This window comes from Botryllus schlosseri, chromosome 1 (genome assembly GCF_051294905.1).
Source record: "Botryllus schlosseri isolate E-star chromosome 1, Bs_hap1, whole genome shotgun sequence".
In the NCBI taxonomy this organism is placed as follows: Eukaryota; Metazoa; Chordata; class Ascidiacea; order Stolidobranchia; family Styelidae; genus Botryllus; species Botryllus schlosseri.
The window spans coordinates 31,293,935-31,314,424 of record NC_137236.1 but is presented as its reverse complement, the minus strand read 5'-3'; the positions used below and the strand labels follow the sequence as shown (position 1 = coordinate 31,314,424).

General features: G+C 40.4%; 2 protein-coding genes across 3 annotated transcripts in view; both read left to right on the top strand.

Annotated features, from left to right (window-relative positions):
• Nucleotides 1-20,490, top strand: part of LOC145447292 (uncharacterized) — a 272,585-nt gene that overhangs the window by 169,887 nt on the left and 82,208 nt on the right. The gene's annotated exons all lie outside the window — the stretch shown is intronic.
• Nucleotides 1-20,490, top strand: part of LOC145438050 (modular serine protease-like) — an 85,839-nt gene that overhangs the window by 37,879 nt on the left and 27,470 nt on the right. The gene's annotated exons all lie outside the window — the stretch shown is intronic.

Below are 20,490 nucleotides of genomic sequence, written 5' to 3'. Positions count from 1 at the left end.
TTTACCAATATTAGTCAGATCATTACCAGTGAGATTTTAAATATATAAATTGATTGATTTAGCTATTCTTGTTTAAATCACACTAACATGTAACTTAAAAATGACAATACATATATATATATAAACACTTACAATGATGATATCAAATATCCTCTATTACAATAAGAAATAGAATCACTAGATATCGAAGACGTAAGATACGACTCACTGCCTATACAGGTGACATGAGGAATGCCATCGACGGTCTTCTTGAAATGGCGGAGGGCTCCGTTATGGTAGCTCGACGTCAAGGACAATATCTAAGTAGTAAAAAACATTACAATTCGGTAGCAGATAGTCGTGAAGTACTATCAGATTTTCTATATCTGTACGTCAATTACGTATTGCGTGTTTTTACACACCGTGTTTCTCTTGTACTCAACGCAGTTCAGTACCTATGTCTCTAACTTTCTGTAATCGTTGCTGCTGTCCGGTATAATGAAATCTGTCATGTCTGGATGCTGAACAGTTGGAGATTGAAATTGTAACACTGCCGAATGACCTCCACCTCAAAGCCCACCAGGCTACAGCGTACTTTTGGTGCCTGTTTAGTTCAACTTATCGTTTTGAATCATCCTTTACGCACGTGCACTTCATCAAAAACAAACACAGAACACGCCTGACTAATGCACATCTTGAACACTCACTCAGAGTTGCAGTGTCAAGTTACATACCAGAGTATAGCGCACTAGTTGATAACGTGCAATGCCAGGCATCCCACTGGCTGATGCAGAAACAGGTAACATGACGTCCAGTCTAAAGCGTGACAAGATTTATTTTAAAATTTGAGTTCACTGTTGTTGTAACATGGTGCGAAGAATTCATGATTTCCTAAAATCCTTATTGGCTAGTTAGTTGACATAATATGTTTTGATTTGAATGACTCTCTTACCGCAATGTGATAATATTCCTGCCAAGTGCCATGAATATCGAAGCCGACATTCAGTCTGGCACGGGTAAACTTCAGGAGTAAATGGTAACCCGTCGCTTCAATCAGTAACCAAAAAGTAGCTCTTGGTTGCAAAAAAGGTTGGTGACCCCTGTACCATAGCATATAATAGAATAGTATATTCATATTGAAATGAACCCGAATATTTTTGGCTGACACTCGTCCGGGGTAATCGTCAGCAACTAGTAGAGAATTAGATAGAACATTGTATATCAACAATTATGTCACCAAATATGACTATAGTACATGATGATATGGTTTTGGTGCATTTGTGTTGACAGGTGTGTCATGCAAAGACGATGAGTTTTCCTGCTTTGATGGCGCGAAATGCATCCCAATATTTTCTTTCTGTGATGGCAAACCAGATTGCATGTAGGTATAGATTGGGTATTGAACTATATAAGAGTCTTATCCCTTTACATTCACTGTATCTAAATGTTAAGTGATGGATCAGACGAACCACCGCTGAAGAGATCCAACGGATCGTATGATCGCGACACTACGTTTTGTCGAGGCCGAGGGAAATCGTTTATTTGCGTTTTACCGTTGACTCTTGTCTCACAAGAAGAAATACTTTGTGATGGTAAAAATTTTTTTGTGTCAATGAGAAGCTTTTTTTAGTATATCGATGTATATAGCTACACAACACGTGATCGACATGACAGCAGTTTTGGGATTACTCGAGTCATTTTTCCAGGGACCTGATTTGACTCGAATTGGATTTAGCTCGGTCTCGACGTATGATAAATATGGAACGTTTCGTGATTCGGAGGCAACTTTTTTCGATTCAATTATCTAAAGTCATCAAATCTACTACTGAGAAAATCCTCTCGAACCTTGAGAGTCACTGACAATGAACCCGTCTTGTATACGTTTGTTGCATTCAATTGTTGTTTAGGTTCTCGTTATGGTTAAGTCCGTCAGTACCGCTATCTAAGAAAAAAATTAGAGTTGGAATTACCTCAATTGCCATCCGCATTTCAGTCAATAACGTTGGTTACATCGAATGATACAATTTTATTATTTTGCATGCACTACACCCCGTTAGCAATATCATCAGCCTCTGTAGTAAGCCTAATCCAAGGGTGCTTAACCTAATTCATGGCCGCATTTCGATAACACATATAACATACGGTCGCATTCCAGTGTAGAGTCGTCATGGTCCATCAGGACACCAAATATTGGTGTTAAATTGGCTACTGCGAATTTCGCACCGCGGAGAGCCCTCGTGGTGTTGTGTGCCATCACGATCTTTATGAGATATACCTTGCCTGCATGGTCTCGCACAGCCCAAAACAATTTCGACTCTGGTATTTAATTTTGTCGATAATATTTAAAGTTTCAGATATTACTCTCCAATATCTATCCATTCTCAGCCCACGTGATAGGATTAACTGGTAGAAATGATGGGGCACGTGTCTTCGAAAATATTGACCACAAAATTAATGATGATGCAGCTTCTGTTTTTAAAAATTCCCTTTGTTGCATTTTGTTATTTCTTGACCTCTTATCAGGATTGTAGGTATAGTCAAAATATATTGGAATCGACTAAACGTACCAGAAAACCCGGCATTTGTGAGACGATTGCGATTCCAACTTGGCATTTCTTTATGCGGCGCATCACATTCCTCTGCGTTTCGCATTTGTACGGTGGGGATCATAATGCAAGGACACTCGGGATATGGTGCAGGCTAGAGTAGTGGCGGGCAAACTGTTCAGCTCGCGGGCCGTATTCAACATTTGAATTCATTCGCGGGCCACACTATATGTGAAATTGCGATGCTAAGCCAAAATTCAATAATGTTTTTTCATGATAGAGTGACCGACGACATGGAAATAAGACATACGTATTTGTACATTTAAAACAAACCCAACGTTGATTTGACGATAACGGACACGCGTGAGAAATACGGACTAGGATTTATAAGTTGGTCGCCTTCATTGTCACATTAGGGATGAAAGTCGGTTGTCCCTATTCTGAGAACTGGCTGTAAATTTGAGTCTGTGAGCAGCGATCTGTTCATAAATTTGCTGTTTGCACTTTTGGTTCAACTCCAGGACACACGATGCTGAAAGCATCATAATCGTGTTACCTTTAAAAACGCATATATATAAATGTGTATGTTATAAATATAAGTACTTCTATACACACAAAGAACCAATCTATCTACCACACTCGCGAATCGTTTTTTTCCAAATACAGCACTAAAAGTAACAAACCTGCTCGTGATGCCAATCTAAAATCACACCCGTAGTCCAAATTAAGTCATTTACGCTTCTCTTTCTGTTATGTTTAGCAATTGAAAACTATCAAAATGCATGGTCCTCGAGGTCGGGCTATCGAGCCATCAATGAAATAAAGAAATACTATAGTAAGGATATAACTTATCATTATCATGATGGAATATATTAGGAAAAATGTTTAATCAAGTTCCCACAGTAATTTGGTTTTTATTACGCATTTTATAAATATTTTTACTACGTTTGTGGCTTTCGCAGGTCAAACAAAACCGTGTTGAGTGTCACATGAGGCATGCGGGTCGTAGGTTGTCCACCTCTGCCCTTGAGGGTGTACGATACACCCGGTTGAAGAGCATTGGTCTAGCCAACTTGCACATGTATCTCCATCTGAACAATATCGAAACGATACAAACTGCAAATATTTGTTTACTTCATATTGGCTCGATATCGGAAATATCCAGATGAATTTCTTGATTCGCGTGACGTTAAAAATTTGCTCGGCTCGTGACTAGCTCGGCAATTACTGGAAACGACATGACGTGACTCCAGTCAAAATTTGCGGTGACTCGAAATGACTTGTTACTCAACGGTAGTTATTTGATCCAAAAACTACCGGACAGTCACCCTGTCGTAATTACACTCTACTAACGCTTACGTCTCATACTGACATATAAACCGGTTTACTATTTTGCAATCATCACCTAATTTCTTCTCCTCATCGGCAGAGAATTGTAACTGTTAACGGATTTTCAAGAATCTTTAGACAATGCTAAAATAGCTATAGTATCCGATCCCCATATTTAAATACCAACAACAAAGATGGACCATTAGCTATTTCTACTACCCTTGCATCCTGTCATGAGTGGGTCGTGATCTCTGCAATTATCAGTTACGGCGTAACCGTAAGCATCGATGTGTGTGATTTCATTGAATTCGGTCTTATTGATTGTCTTTTTGGCACGACCCACATCGCACGCGATGCAATTGTGCCTCGAAACGCACTGATTTATATATAGTTGATATGTTTTTGACTTAATTTGCCTCCAATATGTAACAGATACAGGCGTTATCTTTGTATTCTAGGTTCATCATGTTCACGCGACCAATTCCCATGTTCTGATGGGTCCCAGTGCGTTGCAGGACGTATGTATTGTAACAGACGCGCAGATTGCCTGTACGTATATCATTTTATAAAAAAAATATTATCACTGTGTATACTGTGCATGCATTATCCCTTTGCATTGTTATGTAATCTGTCAGCATGTGATATTCCATAACCGATTGTTATTGCCAGCGAAACGTAGTAGCAACTGTGTCACTTTGGGATGTTATTTTGAAACTATTCCGTCGTCTTCCAACTCAAGCCGCACTGCAGCAGGTGGATTTACCACTACGGTTATAGACGACGAACCCCCAATTAAAGACGGAAATAAAATGAATGAATGGGTAGAGGGTAATCAGCGGCGACTGGAAATGAATTTACAAACATACGCTTAATACCATTTGGACGGATATGCAAGGGTAGTTGCCCTTCACCTCGCGGTTGATCCTTGGAGACTTCTTATCAGGGTTGTAACCAAGTCACAATGCTCCGAGTCACAAGTCAAATTCACTTTTATTGTTTTGACTCGAGTCAAGTCGAGTCATTTTCAATTCATCACCGAGTCAAGTCCGAGTCCAAGTCATCGATCAGAGGGTCAAGTCCGAGTCATGGTATTATGACTCGAATCCGAGTCCAAGTCATTAAGTTGACTGCTCAGTTTCCAGTTAAAGTCTTGTTAAACTCACTTTATATAACTATATTTGGTGATATCGAATGTTTCGCATTTATAATATACTAATTTTTCTCACTTTTAGCAGATTCTGGTCGCATTTTCAAGTACCAGTATCAATCAGACGAAATCCCAGAAGGGTGGTTGCTTCACAATTCTTCGAAATTACAATGAAATGTCGGTCTTGGCCGTCTGAGTCTCGAGTCAATGACTTGGTACGAGTCATGCGCAATGACTCGAGTCCAAGTCGAGTCAATACACAGATTGACTCGAGTCGAGTCGAGTCAATTCCGTATTTGAAAAAGATGACTCGAGTCAAGTCGAGTCATCAGAAAATCGTGACTCGAGTCGGACTCGAGTCGAGTCATGAATCGAGTCATTACAACCCTGCTTCTTATTCGTACTATAGGTGGGGGTTTTGGAGTCCTGCCTCCTTCGACGATAGTAGAATAATCCCGCGCTCCGCCGCCTTATAATATCGTCACTTAGGACGGTAATGCCACTGTGTGAAGTCGACTCACATCTGACTATACCGCGTATGGTCTCTCTCGGAAAATCAATCAACAGCCCTTGATGTCTTCTACACACACTTTTTGCGAAAAATGGCGAATACTTAGTGATGCCTTAGTGAAGCCTTAGTGATAAGAATCTCATCAGTCATTGGTCGCCAACAAGGTAAATTTCTTGCACACATAATTCAAAAACCAAATGATAGCTTCTGGAAGTCAATAACTTTTGAAGATGAAGGGAGAACGAAAAAGGAATACTCTCTGTAACACTCAAGGACAGTGTCTTTGATCGGGGCGACACCAACATCAAGACCTTCTTATATGCCGCATTATCATGGAAATGTAATTTATGACTAGCAATCTTTGATGCTAACTTCTTCCCATGATTGTTTCAATCACCCCTTAGTCTCTATTAAGACAGAACTGGACCCATACATTTATGTATAATGTGCGAACACTCCATATGAAGCGATTACATTCACGGTTATAACTTGCTTAACGCAGTACCAGGACAAATGATGAACATAACGTGGTTGGCCAATCGCCAGTGACCATTGTAGGACTACGTAATTCGTTACAACAGGTTTGACATAATCCTTTATTCACACTTGCGAGCTGCAGGATCTGTTGAGCCGCCACACAGATAGGCTCGTGTAAACCTGATCGCATTTTCAACACAATCGCTAGCCGTCCTATGACGTCAGCGCAAAACAGCGACTTCCCCATATAATTGGGCGAGCAGTCAACTCGGAAATATTTGCTGATCGGTCCGATACCCGGTACCAGACAAAATCAAACGTCGGTATTTATATATAGTACATTACGTTTACAATCACCAATACCTCGTTGTTGAACATCTTGTAGTTACATCAATATTCGACACTCTACCAGACCGTTTAAAACCCACCGCTTTACGTATACACATTTTATGAGTAGCCTACTACAAGACGACCAATTTTGTTCGAACGCCCAAACCAATATATTATTCACAGGTAGCCTATCCGTCATATCATATGAATGTGTTGCAGATTACATTAATCTTATAAATGAGTAATTACGGATGGTGCATATTCTTAAAGGGATGGTTCCGACGAGCCTACGCTGAGGAACAGTTCAGAAAATTATGGCGATGAAGTCACTTTCTGTCGAAGTCGGGAACGGACAAATTATAACTCACGTTCCATCTGTGTGCTGCCATTGAGTCACGTTCCGCATGTAAACACGATATGTGCAGGTAAGGTTTCAATTGGGACATCGGCTGCCATTATCGTGGAAGAATGTGTATCACTACTCCAACACAACCCTAACATGGACCTGAATATGAATAGGCTTATTTGGCCAATTGTTAACAGTATAAAAGCTGATATCATTTTCGATATCGGAGTAAATCAGTCACAGTTACCAAGCTATCTCGTGAATAACTTCTGTACTTCGTGTATTTTGATTGGATCGGATAATAGAACCGGCGGCTACTTGGAGATATTCAAAATATTTCAACACTACTTGAAGTAGACGTGGAAATCATTACAAATAAAAATCACTCTGAAGTATTTAATAGTTACAGATAGTCGGAGATAATAGTCACAGACCGAAGTTGGAAGCTTGTAACAAGCCAAGGTACATATATGTATTGACGACAGCAGTGGGTCTTGGTCGTTTTTCGTCCAGCGCCTCTTTTCAGAAATTTTCACGGAGTGGCGCTCCCCCCCCCCCCCCCCCGTGTACTTGAAGCAGTGGTTCTCAACCTGGGGGGCGTGAAAGCATCTGAAGGGGGCGCGAAGAAGCGGTCAACTGAACAAATTTTCGCGCTGTGCGCGGTTTACCTCTAATTCACGTGTGTTTCTCTATATATAGACCGAATTTCATATTTTTATTTCTCTCGTCAACAGTCATGACCTTCCATGCTATCAAACAATCTGTTGGAGTTGCTAGCATCCCGGTTGGATTTTGTGATTTGACGATAAGGGGGGCGCGAAATTTTTCACTATCATAAAGGGAGGCGTGTCAAAAAAAAGGTTGAGAACCACTGACTTGAAGGGTTATACCATAGCAATTTATATCGTAGCCATACGTTGTATATTGCTATGGGTATGCGGACGACGATGAGATAGAGGTCGAACTCCGGTCGATCTGTCCGGGTTTGGAATTAACTATTGGGAATATTTCGATCTTGAATCGCGCCCGCTGACCACTCAACTAATTACCGATCCAATAATTATATGTACTATTTTCGGGATCAAATCAAGGCCGGCTAACAGGCTCATACCTATCGGGTTCGAGGCCGATGTACATGCACATCCCGATTCATCCTCTGTAATTGGCGATACCGGGTGTAGTTTTATTGCTTTGTGCGACTAGTAAATCAACTGAAAATGTAATATAGATTTATGATGTATGCACTCGTTGAACTTAATTCGGAAAAATGGCGTGAATACTGCACCCAGTTTTTAACCTTAACATGCATGTAAGTCAGCGTTGTTGAAAAATTACCTTCATTTTCAAATTTTCAAGGCTGTTTCATAAAATTTAAGGCTGGTTTAAAAAACGTTGCACACCAAATTTTGCGTAATTCCAACCAGTAGATGTGAAGCTACGGGAGTTTGAAAATATTGAATTTTATGATATATTTTTTCGAATTCCACTGACCCCCTACCCCCGCATGAAATTGTTGAGTTGTAAGGAAAGATGATGCAAAACAAGCTTAACGCAATTGAAATCCGAGAATTCAACGTGTTCTGAGATTATCCGCCGTCAATGCTTGTTTGTCAAATTCAAAATAGTCAACTGCAATAACTTTGCTTGTACTTGACCTGCTTTTTACCGGTCGGGTAGCCACTGACGAAAAATAAATCAAGAAATTCGCTTGCTATGTCCTCGAGTTGACTCGGTGAATTTGGGATGCTTTTTCACGTTAGCTCATATGTTGGCTTAAAAATCTTAACATTTTCACCAGCGGACTTGTGCTGAATTTGACATGACTTTATGCTGCTTAGTAGCAATTTGTCGAAGGGCTGTCATGGGCCCAACGAAATCGTCTCGCGAGCCTCACTTTATATGGGGGTGTAATATCTACGGAAGGCATTCAAACATACATCTAGCTTAAAATCCGCCAAAGAAACATACAATTGTAAAGAACTAGTTTCATGCTTAAAAGTTCTACCATAACAACCTTAAAACCGTGTGAACCCAGAGTATCTTCCGATACTACCCTAAAGCCAGATTCTCACCTAAAAATTTCAAAATCCCCCCCTCCGGTCGGGGACCACTGTTATAGGCAATAAATGGATATGTGGAGAGGAAATAGTTTTATTTCAACGACTATTGGAGTAAAGGTTGGAGTAGCCTATGAGGATTGCGACTGATTACCTGTGATAGCAATAACAAGTCTCGCCAGTAGACATACCAACATTTAAAGCGTGCGTAGATATTCATCCATCACATCATTACATCAACCGTTTCATGTTCTCAGGATCCGCTTGTCGAGATAATGAATTTCCATGTCTCGACGGAACGATATGCCTTCTGAGTCGGTATTTCTGTGACGCGATCCCTCAATGTCCGTATAGCGGTAAACCCGACCTGAACAGTCGCATACTCTGTTGGATTTCTGGAACTTCAATAGATTCGTGTTCCAGATTTTAAGTTCGCCATTAACGAATGAAATGATCGTTGCACAAATGGGTTTCCTATCTATATGTACAATTTATAGGTATCATTAGCACTTAATAAAAACATTGCGAGACTAACCCCACAAGATCTGGTGGCGGAACTTCACCGATTGTAAATAACGTCTGGATCATTTATTCAGGCGACTACGATTTTTTAGGAGATTCGTATGATTTGTATTAACCTCTTGGTGGTGAAGACAACCGCTGTTAAGTCGGAATTTTATTTTGTCACTCCATAGTTATCGTTTTAGTGAGCGTAAATGGTTAGGATTTGTTGAAAAGGGTAGATATGTTTGGTTTGGTTTATTTAGCACATACAACAGTGGTGTTTATCGCCTATTAAGGTCATGTACACCACGACAATGATATCAGTAATGTTCAGGTTCTTTTGCTTTTTCGTATTCTTTCCGGACGACTTCCACACTCGCGCGCTCCCAACTTCAGTCTCTCTCTCTCTTTCATGCATCCGGACTTGTTCTTTACTGCCGACTTCTTACTGGCGCGGCTCGCCATCATACTAGGCTTTTCGAGACACTGCTATTGCAGTGAGGTTAGCGATGAGGAGGGGTAGATATGTGTCATCTCTCAGGAAAGCAATCACTGTAGCAACCCCAAACTCATCCAAATTTCGTTGGAATTGTAATTAATGTTGTTGACTTTCGGTGAAATCGCGTACCACGCGTCTGTATTGAATTGAGTGAGGTAGTGTGATGGTGGAGCGACTTCGTGATAAGTGGGTCGCGGTTCCGATCACTGAGCGGTCACTGACATCCATACCCCCTTGGCGCTTAGTATTATCGCAATAGCATGGCGATGTGGTCCAGGACTTAAAAAGCCTTACAAGGCTATACTGCACCCTCCTTGTCCAGCGAAATATGAGCATCATGGAATAATGGTATATATACCAGAGGTGGTCAGTAACGAAGTACTTCTACTTTTTGAAGTACTTGAAGTAGATTTTGCCTACTCACACTACTTTTTAAGTAGTTATGATTTTAGACTACTTCTACTTCTACTTGACAGTTTTCAGTTTTGTAGGCAAAAATAAGCGTAGAATACCTACTTACTTACTTGTAAACCACTACTCCTACTTGAGTAGAAATTCTGGCGTTACTTCTACTTCTACTTGAGTAGCGACGGTGGCTACTTTGACCACCTCTGATATATACACAGTATAGACTGATCGTTTGTATGTATATCATGACATTCATGAGTCGGTGTTTGTTTTGTGGTATCCATGGTGTTTGTCGACTACTATGGTCATATACACCAGGCCGATATTTTTCATTTTTCCCGTTACTGCCGTCTTATAGCACGGCCCACTTACAGGCTTTTTGTAAGACACCACTTAGGCGTATGAGGTGACGAGGAGGAGCCTAGATAAACCTCCAACACTTAGGTAGGAGTTCTGAAGTCGACCTCGGTTGGAATCGAACCTCACCCGCTGGTGTTGCAGCCGCGGATAATACCACTGCGCTATCTCGCCACCACCTCGGTGTATATGCCCGAAAACGTTTAATTTTTATGTCGAAAATGCACTATAAGTACACAAAATATGCCGCAAGGTACAAATCTAAATTTTTACGTATTCCATCGCGAACACAGCTAGCTACTTCTTCTGGTGATGGCTTGATGGAAAGCTGAGAGAGCTCCAAGAATCATATATATATATATATATATATTCATGATTGCAGTGGTGGCTGGGAAATGAAAAGGATTGCGAACGCCTTATAGCAGTGCGTCACACATAAAATGATTGTTACGGTGAAAAAAAATCTAAGAGAGAGAACAACATTGAAGACTTTTGAACGAGATGTCGTATACTAAATTTTCACACGTGGAATAAGCGATATTCCATTTTGACATTGTCGCGTTTCTTCATTTCCAGGCAGCTCGTGTAAAGCGAACGAATTTGCCTGCGCCAATGGGAAGAAATGTATTCCGGCAGAGTACTTTTGTAATGGAATTACAAATTGCGAGTAAGTAATACATACGATTCATTGTGCGGGCGGAGGAGCGTTAACTATTTTATATTAAATGTCGGATGTCCCGAGTCTATTAAACAGAAATATTATTTTTTAAATTCAAGCCAATTTCAATTGCCGAGATTTAATCATTTTTAGTCATGGAGTTAATGGGCAGTTTCAGAGAAATTAAGGCTAGCTAACGATTAATCTTTCGAATTTATAGTGCATTGTAATTTCAGAACTACTCAGACGAAATAAGTCTGAGTTGGTCAACGTACTCAATAAAGTTACTCAAGGAGAAGTAGAAATATCGACGCAGAATTCTACTCAAGTAGGAGTAGAAAGTGATTTTGGAAGAAGTCTAAAACTACTTCAAGTGGAAATAGAATTGGTTGGCTTTGAACTCGACACAAGTAAGAGAGTGGTTTTGAAGATTAGTCATCAAAATCGTCTCATCACCTATCAAAAGCCCGAAACTGTGGTATGCGTACGGTTCAGAGTGCTCGGTTCGTGTTACTTCCAGGACTGAAACAGCACTTCGTCGGGCCATGAAAAAACATTATTAGTCTTGTGCCCCCCACAGGGTGACAAAGCAAACTTGTCGGTGCTTCGCCTCCAAGACTCCGATCACCCTAAAGTGTTTACGGCTGCTTATCAGCGAGATTTGTTGTGCGGTTAGTTCAGTCAGCTCATATCGCCCAAGCACGGCAAGCGCGAGGATTTTCTGTAATCCATGATTGAATTGGTCAATATGATCGAGAATTGCATATATATTGCTATCAATTTTATTCTCTCTCTCTGATCAGGTAATCAGATTTCGTGAAAGAGCTGAGTGGTGTGTCTTGAAAAATATAGGGCCCTTAAATAATGAATAAACATATTCGGGTATACCCGTTGGTAAAATGACTTCGTTCCATGATGTTATTTTGTGACCTCCTGTCTGCTATGTCAAAAGATATTGAAATCGCCCAAACGTACAAAATGAAACAGCACTCGCTTTCAAATTGGTATTTCTGCACTGGCAAATGTCTTTTCTCTGTGGGACGATATTTATCTTGTGGGTTTCAGATTGCCAGGACAGTAACATTCGGCGCCTGCCATTTAGCCGCCGATGGAAAATTAAACTTATATGTATATATATCGAAGTTTTCGGCCAGCAAACAGGGTTGTAATGACTCGAGTCATGACTCGACTCGAGTCACGATTTTTTGGTGACTCGACTTGACTCGAGTCATTTTCTTGAAATGGGAAAATGACTCGACTCGACTCGAGTCAATATTTGGATTGACTCGACTTGTACTCGAGTCATTACGCATGACTCGACCCAAGTCATTGAGTCGGCTTATTTTATATGACTTGAAGATGAAGAAATTTGCGAATCGTAATGGCTAGATCAGTGGTTCCCAACGTGGGCGATATCGCCCCCCAGGGGGCGATTTGGCGGTCTAGGGGGGCGAAAATGACGAAGGGGGCGACAGGGGGGCGAAAATGGACAAAGGGGGCGACGGGGGGCGAAAATAACGAAGGGGGCGATAGGGGGCGATGACGCGTCAAAACGGCTGACCTTTTTTTTTTTTTTTTTTTTTTTTAGTCATCCCACGGAAATTTTGTTACAAAAGTGTGTAAATTTAGACATCGAGCCGACCATTTGACCTTTTTTCTTTTTTTTTTTAGTCAACTCGCCGGTGATTAGAGTTTGTATGCCCAGTTTTCGGTACACAAAATTTTTGGGGGGCGATGATCGGTGTTGACCTTGAAAAGGGGGCGATGGGTCGAAAAAGGTTGGGAACCACTGGGCTAGATCAACGTATCTGACGAATTCTGCCGACATCGCTGTTTGTCACCGCTGCTTTCGTTGCACTCGTCTAATATCAGATATGCCGCCGTAAATACAACAGACAATGGTACATATAGTAGCAAAGCATTGTACAAAATCATCCTGTGACGAAGATGTAATAGATCCTCCGCAATCAAAGTACTCAAGACTTTTCAATTATACAAACAATCGAAGCAAAGTTCAATTAGAGCCAATGAAATGACTCAGATGGTCAAGTACTTGCAAGAGACTGATAAGCTCATGTGTAGATTTGACGGCGATGATTCTTTGCATTTTCGGGCGACTAGAAAGAATGAGTATCTAATGCTCTTCAATGTGGTTCAAAAATGCTTGTCAATCCCTGTATCTAGTGCACCAGTGGAACGTGAATTGAGTAGATGTGGATTTATTCCAAGGACACGTAGCTACAACATATATGAGGATCTCCTTTCCACTTTAGTATTTTTGAAGTGTAACGCAATGATTTGATCTGCTGTCTATGAAAACACACAATACCCTCCGTCCATTTTACGTTTTGTTAGGTATGTGCATTGTGCACGTGAGTAATAATGAATGGCTAATGTTGTGTGATGTTTGTACAATAGGGCTGTTCAAAAATAATTTCTTTTTCATTTTACTGGGTGGCTACTTGATAAAATTGTTATGTTGCATAAAAAGAACACTGCCTCTGGCATAATCTTAAAAAGTTGAATCAGTGATATGAGAGGAGAAAATTATATTTTTGAAAATAAATGGATGAATTGAGCCGATTTTGTTATGAATCATATTTTTACACAATATACCAATATCATGAGGTAGCCGGTAAAATTCGAAAATCTCTATTTGTAATTAATCCAAAATTTTCTCTCATAGTAGTAACGCTCCGGCGGCTATTTCGGGAGCTGACCAGGAAAGCTGACCCTTTTTTAGTCAACCACCTGATAATGTGAAAGAAAAACTGTACCTCTACATCAGTGGTTCTTAACCTTTTTTCTTCCAGCGCCCCCTTTCAAAAATTATCCTGCTCCAGCGCCCCCCCCCCAACTTCATATTGTAAGGAATGTAATAAAGACAATGAGTAAGAGGGAGGGACGTACCAGCACTTCATTAACCCCCCTAAAAACGATCGCCTTGCGCACCCATAGCGTGATAAACCGAACTTCTGAGGGTATTCGCCCCCACGAACCGCATACCGTGATTTTGATGGTCAGCTAAGTTCGTGTGGCCTGGTCGCCCTAGGTAAGGTACCAAAATTTTCCATAATGCATGAATGAATATGTGGTAATTACATTTATAAGTCGCTATAAACTTTTTATCATCTCAGCCCACGTAATCAGATTTACCAGTAGCACTGAGTGAGCTGTTGTATAGGAAAATAAAGGACACGTAATAAATAATTGAACATATTCTGGCGTGCCCGCAGGTACAATTATTCGTTACCAGGGCCGTAACAGCACTTCGTCAGATCCCCCCAAAAAAACGTTGGTCATGGGCCCCAATCGGGTGATACACCAAACTTCCGGGGGACTTCACTCCCAGACCCCCATTAGGCTGTCCGCTATTTGCTGATTTCCTATTAGGTATCTATACATTGGGTGTCCACTGTCCATTTACTGAGGCAGCTATTTTCGCCTATTCGCGCGAAGTGCGAAAAATTCCAATAATTAATGATTGAATTGGTCAATATCATCGGGAATTGCATGTAAATTGAGATCAATTTTTATCCTCTCTCTGCTCACGTAAACACATTTACCGGTAGAGCTGAGTGAGGTGCAATGTTCCCTCTAAGCTGCGCACGTGCGCAGTGCTGACACGGTCTCTGCACACAGAAAATCTACTTTGCGCACAACAAATCCGAAGTTAATACCTTTTTTTAGTCGTTACGCACTGTTGTCCAAGGGTCAGCGCAGTGAGTTGTTGAGTGTGCGCAGACTCATAAAAACTTAAAAGCGAACATTGTGAGGTTTCTTGGAAACTGTTGGGCCCGTTACTAATAATTAACATATTCGGGCGGGCGAACCCATTGGTATGACTTCGTTGCATGATGTTATTTCGTGACCCCCTGTCTGCAATATCAAAAAATATAGAATCGCTCAACGGGGATATCGCCCAACAGGAATATCCCTGTCGCCCAATCGTACTAAACTATAAAAGACGCACACGATTTCAGATTGGTATTTCTTCACTGACATATAATTTTTCCCTGCCAGATGGAATTCGACTTCAGGGGTTCAGATTGCCAAGACAGGAACATTCGGTGTCAGTCATTTAGGCGCCCATGGACAATTAAACCTATATGTATTTTGAAGGCTATATGTAACGCAGTTTTCGGTGTTAATTTGCTCTGAATACTCATTAAGGATATGTCCTATCACCACATCATCTACTGCGAAGCCATTTTTCTCCAGCGCCCCCCATACCGCCCCCCTGAGCCCAGCGCCCCCCATATCGCCCCCTGAGCGTTTCCGCCCCCCTTCAAGATCGCCAGCGCCCCCTGGGGGGCGCTGGTGGCAAGGTTAAGAACCACTGCTCTACATAAACATGCATCTGTTGATTCTCTATCAGCTGGTATCTAGACGTGACTTCGTTGGTTCTATATCAGATAGTATGTAGACGTGAATTGGTTGCTTCTCCATAAGCTATAAGCTAATTCAGGATTGAAAACATGAGTTTAACATGACTTCAATGCAGTGACTTGGACCAGGACTCGAGTCATAACACTATGACTCGGACTTGACCCTTTAAACGGTGACTTGGACTCGGACTCGACTCGGTGATGAATTGAAAATGACTCGACTTGACTCGAGTCAATACCACAAAAGTAAGATTGACTCGTGACTCGGAACCATGTGACTTGGTTACAACCCTGCCAGCAATTATGGAAAGTCCTTCGCGGCCAAGATTTTCTCGCTGCCGATCGTTCTGGCACACCTCTTGGGGTCGCATGTTACATGGCCTAAAACTTCATATGTCTTGATATCGTGGCGACGAAATGCCCATTTCTATAGATCATGCGTATTTTCTTTGCTGGGAAAGCGTACCCAACAATCAAGATATTTGACACCCGTAAATCGCACATAGAGCAAAAAAATTCAAATAGTTGCATAAATTTTCAAAAAATTAATCTATAATTATATAATCTATGTTAATTCACGAAATAATTTTGGGCTTCCTTCGAGCTACGTCCTCCTCAATTGAGGGGTTTGGGGTGCGGCAGTTACGGTCCTGGCTACCGCATCCCAAGACGTATAAATTTTCCACAATCAGAAGCAAATAATAGTTTTGGTATTGAACGGTGACTCATAAACTTTTTTTTTCTTCATCACACCTTTCCATAAAATATCACGGTTTGAACCCCTCTCCATGTTATTAGTACCATAAGTAAAATGACGAAGTTTTATCGGATACTAAATTAACACTGTGGGTGATTTGGAAGTTAACTAAAAGTATGGTAGGTCGTTGAAATTAACTATAATTTACTTTCGGATATTATAATTTTACTTGTAAAAAATAGAGTCAATGCTGCATTTGAGGTTCTAAAATAAAATCTTCGAAAGAGCAAATGTATGCGTCAATGGTGGTCTGCTAAAACAGGAAAATAACACTCAAAAGTCTTGGATCATTTTCCGGATTGACCTATTGTTTCAAACGTTATTGCTCAGCCATATCACAGGGGTGTGAAACATACGGCCCGCCAGGCAATTTCATCCGGCCCGCGAAGCAATTCTGCGATGATTGAAAAATGGTTATATTATCCAGCACATTTGTAACGAATGTGGAGATATTTTAGATAAAATATTTCCCATAAATAATCCCTGAATACAGCAAATGTCGAGCATGTTCATTGTTCATAGGCCACATCATAACCACTAGACCGCGGCGTCGTGGTTTCACACTAATAGTCACTGGGAACAATTCAGTGACATTAACACCCAATTTCAAGAAAGCAAAAAGAGCACACTGAGTTCAGAGTTATGTGTAAAAATGGACGAAAAGGTAGTTATTCACAGACGCGAAAAAGCCAATGAGGAACCGTTATATGTAGCTTTCATGGAGAATATATCAGTTACACAAATATATAATTCAAGTATCAATGGTCGCACTGCTGTGTCACTTCTAACCGAATAGGTCCCCAGATTTCGAGATATAATAAAACCAAAATTCAACGTCCGCGGTTACAGTTAAACATCGTGTATTCATCACAACGCATACGCAGGGCTAATTTCAGATCACGACCAAAGCAAAGGGAGCATCGAAAATGCCATCTTATATCGTCATTAGCCTCACCGTTTTAGCGGTTCGTAACTGTAATATTTTTGCCAATTGCATTGCTCGCGAATAGAAATGCTAGAATAAATCCGCTATGATCCGTGTATTATCTTTATATGCTTTTGATAATAAAGTATTCAAGTGAGAAGCAATGGCATGAGGTAATATATTTTAATCAGTTGACTGGTGCGGCCCGCGAGCGATCTCAAGGCTTGAATCCGGCCCGCGAGGCAATTTGAGTTTGACAACCCTGCTCTAGACTAGAGATTACACTTTTAAAGAAAAATGTGTGTATTACCACCAATGTACCACCCGTGATTTACGGGTGTGAATATACAAATTATACATGAAATCTGAACCTCAGACTTACATAACTGTATAAATAAAACCCAACATTTTAATCCAGATGTTGCTTGTACGTAGGGCCGTAGGAAGGTATTCACATATAAGCAAGTGGTGTTTTATGCATCCACCAGGTGTCTATCTATGCGTCATTTCCTTTCGTAATTATTTCATCCGTTTGTCCTTCAGTTTGTTGATCATTCTGGTATAAGGCGTTCCGAGAGTAGCATGTGTTTCCTGATTTACTTGATTTAAAAGTTTCTATTCTTTGTAGCTTTGTCTACACCTTTAGTCAACAAAAGCCTAGAAAACCGTGTGTATATCAAGAGGGTTTTTCTCGAAAGGTCACAACAAAGCACGTATAATTTATAACCACGATATAGTTCTTAGATAGGTTATATATTCGTGTGCCACCTATTAAGTGTGATTACACACTTCGTTAAGAGTGAGTACTCAATAAAATGTAGGTTTAAACCTGTAGGCTATGGCCTGTCGACCATGACGTTGTTTTAGTCAGTCATGCCGCTTGCATGACATGCAGGAATATCGGGAATCTTGTTTCTATGAACAAATGAGAGTCCACGAACGGCAGGTAAATAGCATAGAAGCCCGTCCTGATATTACGATAGTGACATTATCGTTTCTCTGAATTGTAGCAGCCCTCGATCCACTATAAACGTTGCTATTCAGATTTCTACTTTTCAGAGATTAAGTGGATATGCTTTCAAATTTTGTCGGAATAGGTTTCGTATCGTTGTTGAGCAAGTATATGACGACTTTCAAGAAGGCCTAATTGAGCTAATAGTTATTTAATTATTATTATTTTTGATTCTGGTTTGTCGTGACATATTCCAAGATGAGTCCGTCATCGTAAAATTGTGTTATAAAACTACTGACTCTCACCACAGCGGGGCTGTATGATTCAGCGTATTCATCTCAATTATACACGGAAATTCCACACCACGCAACAGACTTGATGTTTCGTCTGACATAAACTTGTAACTCTCATCTATTGCGCTTATAACGCGACGTCTTCTGGAAAAATTGCAACAACTACCTTCTCATCAAATTTGAGTGCATTGTAAATTGTCAATTGACTCAAATGATTTGATTTATATATTATGATGTTAAAGGTTTTTTCATCTAAATTTAAATAGGTCAGCGACCTTTTTTGCTATTTTGGTTGGTCATTAGCGAAAAATACTGAAAACCCCTGCAGCAGACGTGATTATTAAATATAAAAATAACAGAACAGCGTTCGCTTGGCAATCAGAACCATCATAGAAATTCGATGGTATTGCGGGAAGACCTGGACCCTTGCATTCAGCACTATCTCTCAGCTTGTTTCACTTTAGCGACACTTATTTGTGCATAGCTGTATGTAATGATACTATAATGACTCTGTAGTCAGGCCTAATATAGCGGAATTAGGGGCGTACATGTCTAAGCTGTGCTAATTGAATTGACCACATTGAAAACGTAAATAGATACATGATTATTATTCTCAGTGCATCAGCCGAAAGGCTCAGAATATTTTTTTAACAAAATAATTCATTGTACTGAAAGTTTACTCCAAAATCCTACTCCGACTCACTAGTCATTTGATATTTCTCATGTGCCTGTTCCTAGTCAAAATCAAGTCAAGTCAAGTCATTTTATTGCAGTGACACGAGTCAAGTTATGACTCGCCTTGAGTCAGCCCAACACTGCCTTTTAATGTCTATTTTTAGAGATGGAAGCGACGAATTTAACCTGCCAGAGACGACTGACTTTACTGGCAGAATATGTCATCGATGGGGGCGGCAGTGCATGATATTTGACGCAGATATATGCGATGGCGTTTCGATGTGTAACTATAGTGAGTGCGGCGTAGCATCATACAGTGTCGGCTGATGCAGATGTTACATCAAAGCCATACAAAAATATACCTATATATTAGGGTGGTCCAAAATTTGGAATTTCTCAAATACGGTCAGTTGCAGTGTCCGATTCTATATATCATGGGTTGGCAAACTACGGCCCGCAACACCGTTTAGTGCGGCCCACGAAAGCCTCCAGAAACGGTAAAATATTGATAAAATGCGTACTAAAAATCAAATTACTGTGTTTACTAGATTAAACTTTTTCCTAAAAAGACTTTTGTGTTTTTGAAATTTACCATTGTGTTCGTTCTGTCTCGTCTCTGGTGTCGTGAGATATAATTTGTATGCTCCTTAGGGAAGGGATTGACTAGATGACCACCCGGTCGTATCGTCCCTACCCTGTCCATACCGATTATTTGAATTTTTCAAGTTTTCCTGGTGAGACGAATCTAATAAATGATCTATCTGTCAATCTCACTATATTTCAACATGATAATGATAATTTATATTCTTACCATAGTATTTTTATTTTATTTTATTGATTGCGAGATAGCCCGACCTCGCGGCCCATGCATTTTTAAAGGTTCCAATTGCTAAACATGACAGAAAGTGAAACGTAAATCACTTAATTAGGACCACGAGTGTTATTTTAGATTGGAAATACGAGCAAGTTTATTATTTCCAATGCTGTACTTGGAAAAACCGATTCGCGAATTGTTAGGAAAGCTTCGTTCGCTGCATGTGTAGAAGCATTTATATCTACAATATTTATATATTGTAGAACCGCACCGTATTTACAGGTAACCTGGTTATGATATTGTCAGCATTGTGCGTCCTTGAGTTAAACCAAAAGTACAATCAGCGAATATATGAGCAGCTCACAGACACAAATCTTCACCCAGTTCTGGAGACTGGGGACAACCGACTTTCTTCCCTAATTTTGACAATGAGGACGACCATGCAGCTTATAAATCCCCGTCAATGTTTCAGGCGCGTGTACGTTATCATCAAATCAATGTTTGGTTTGTTTTAAATATACAAATACATATATTATTT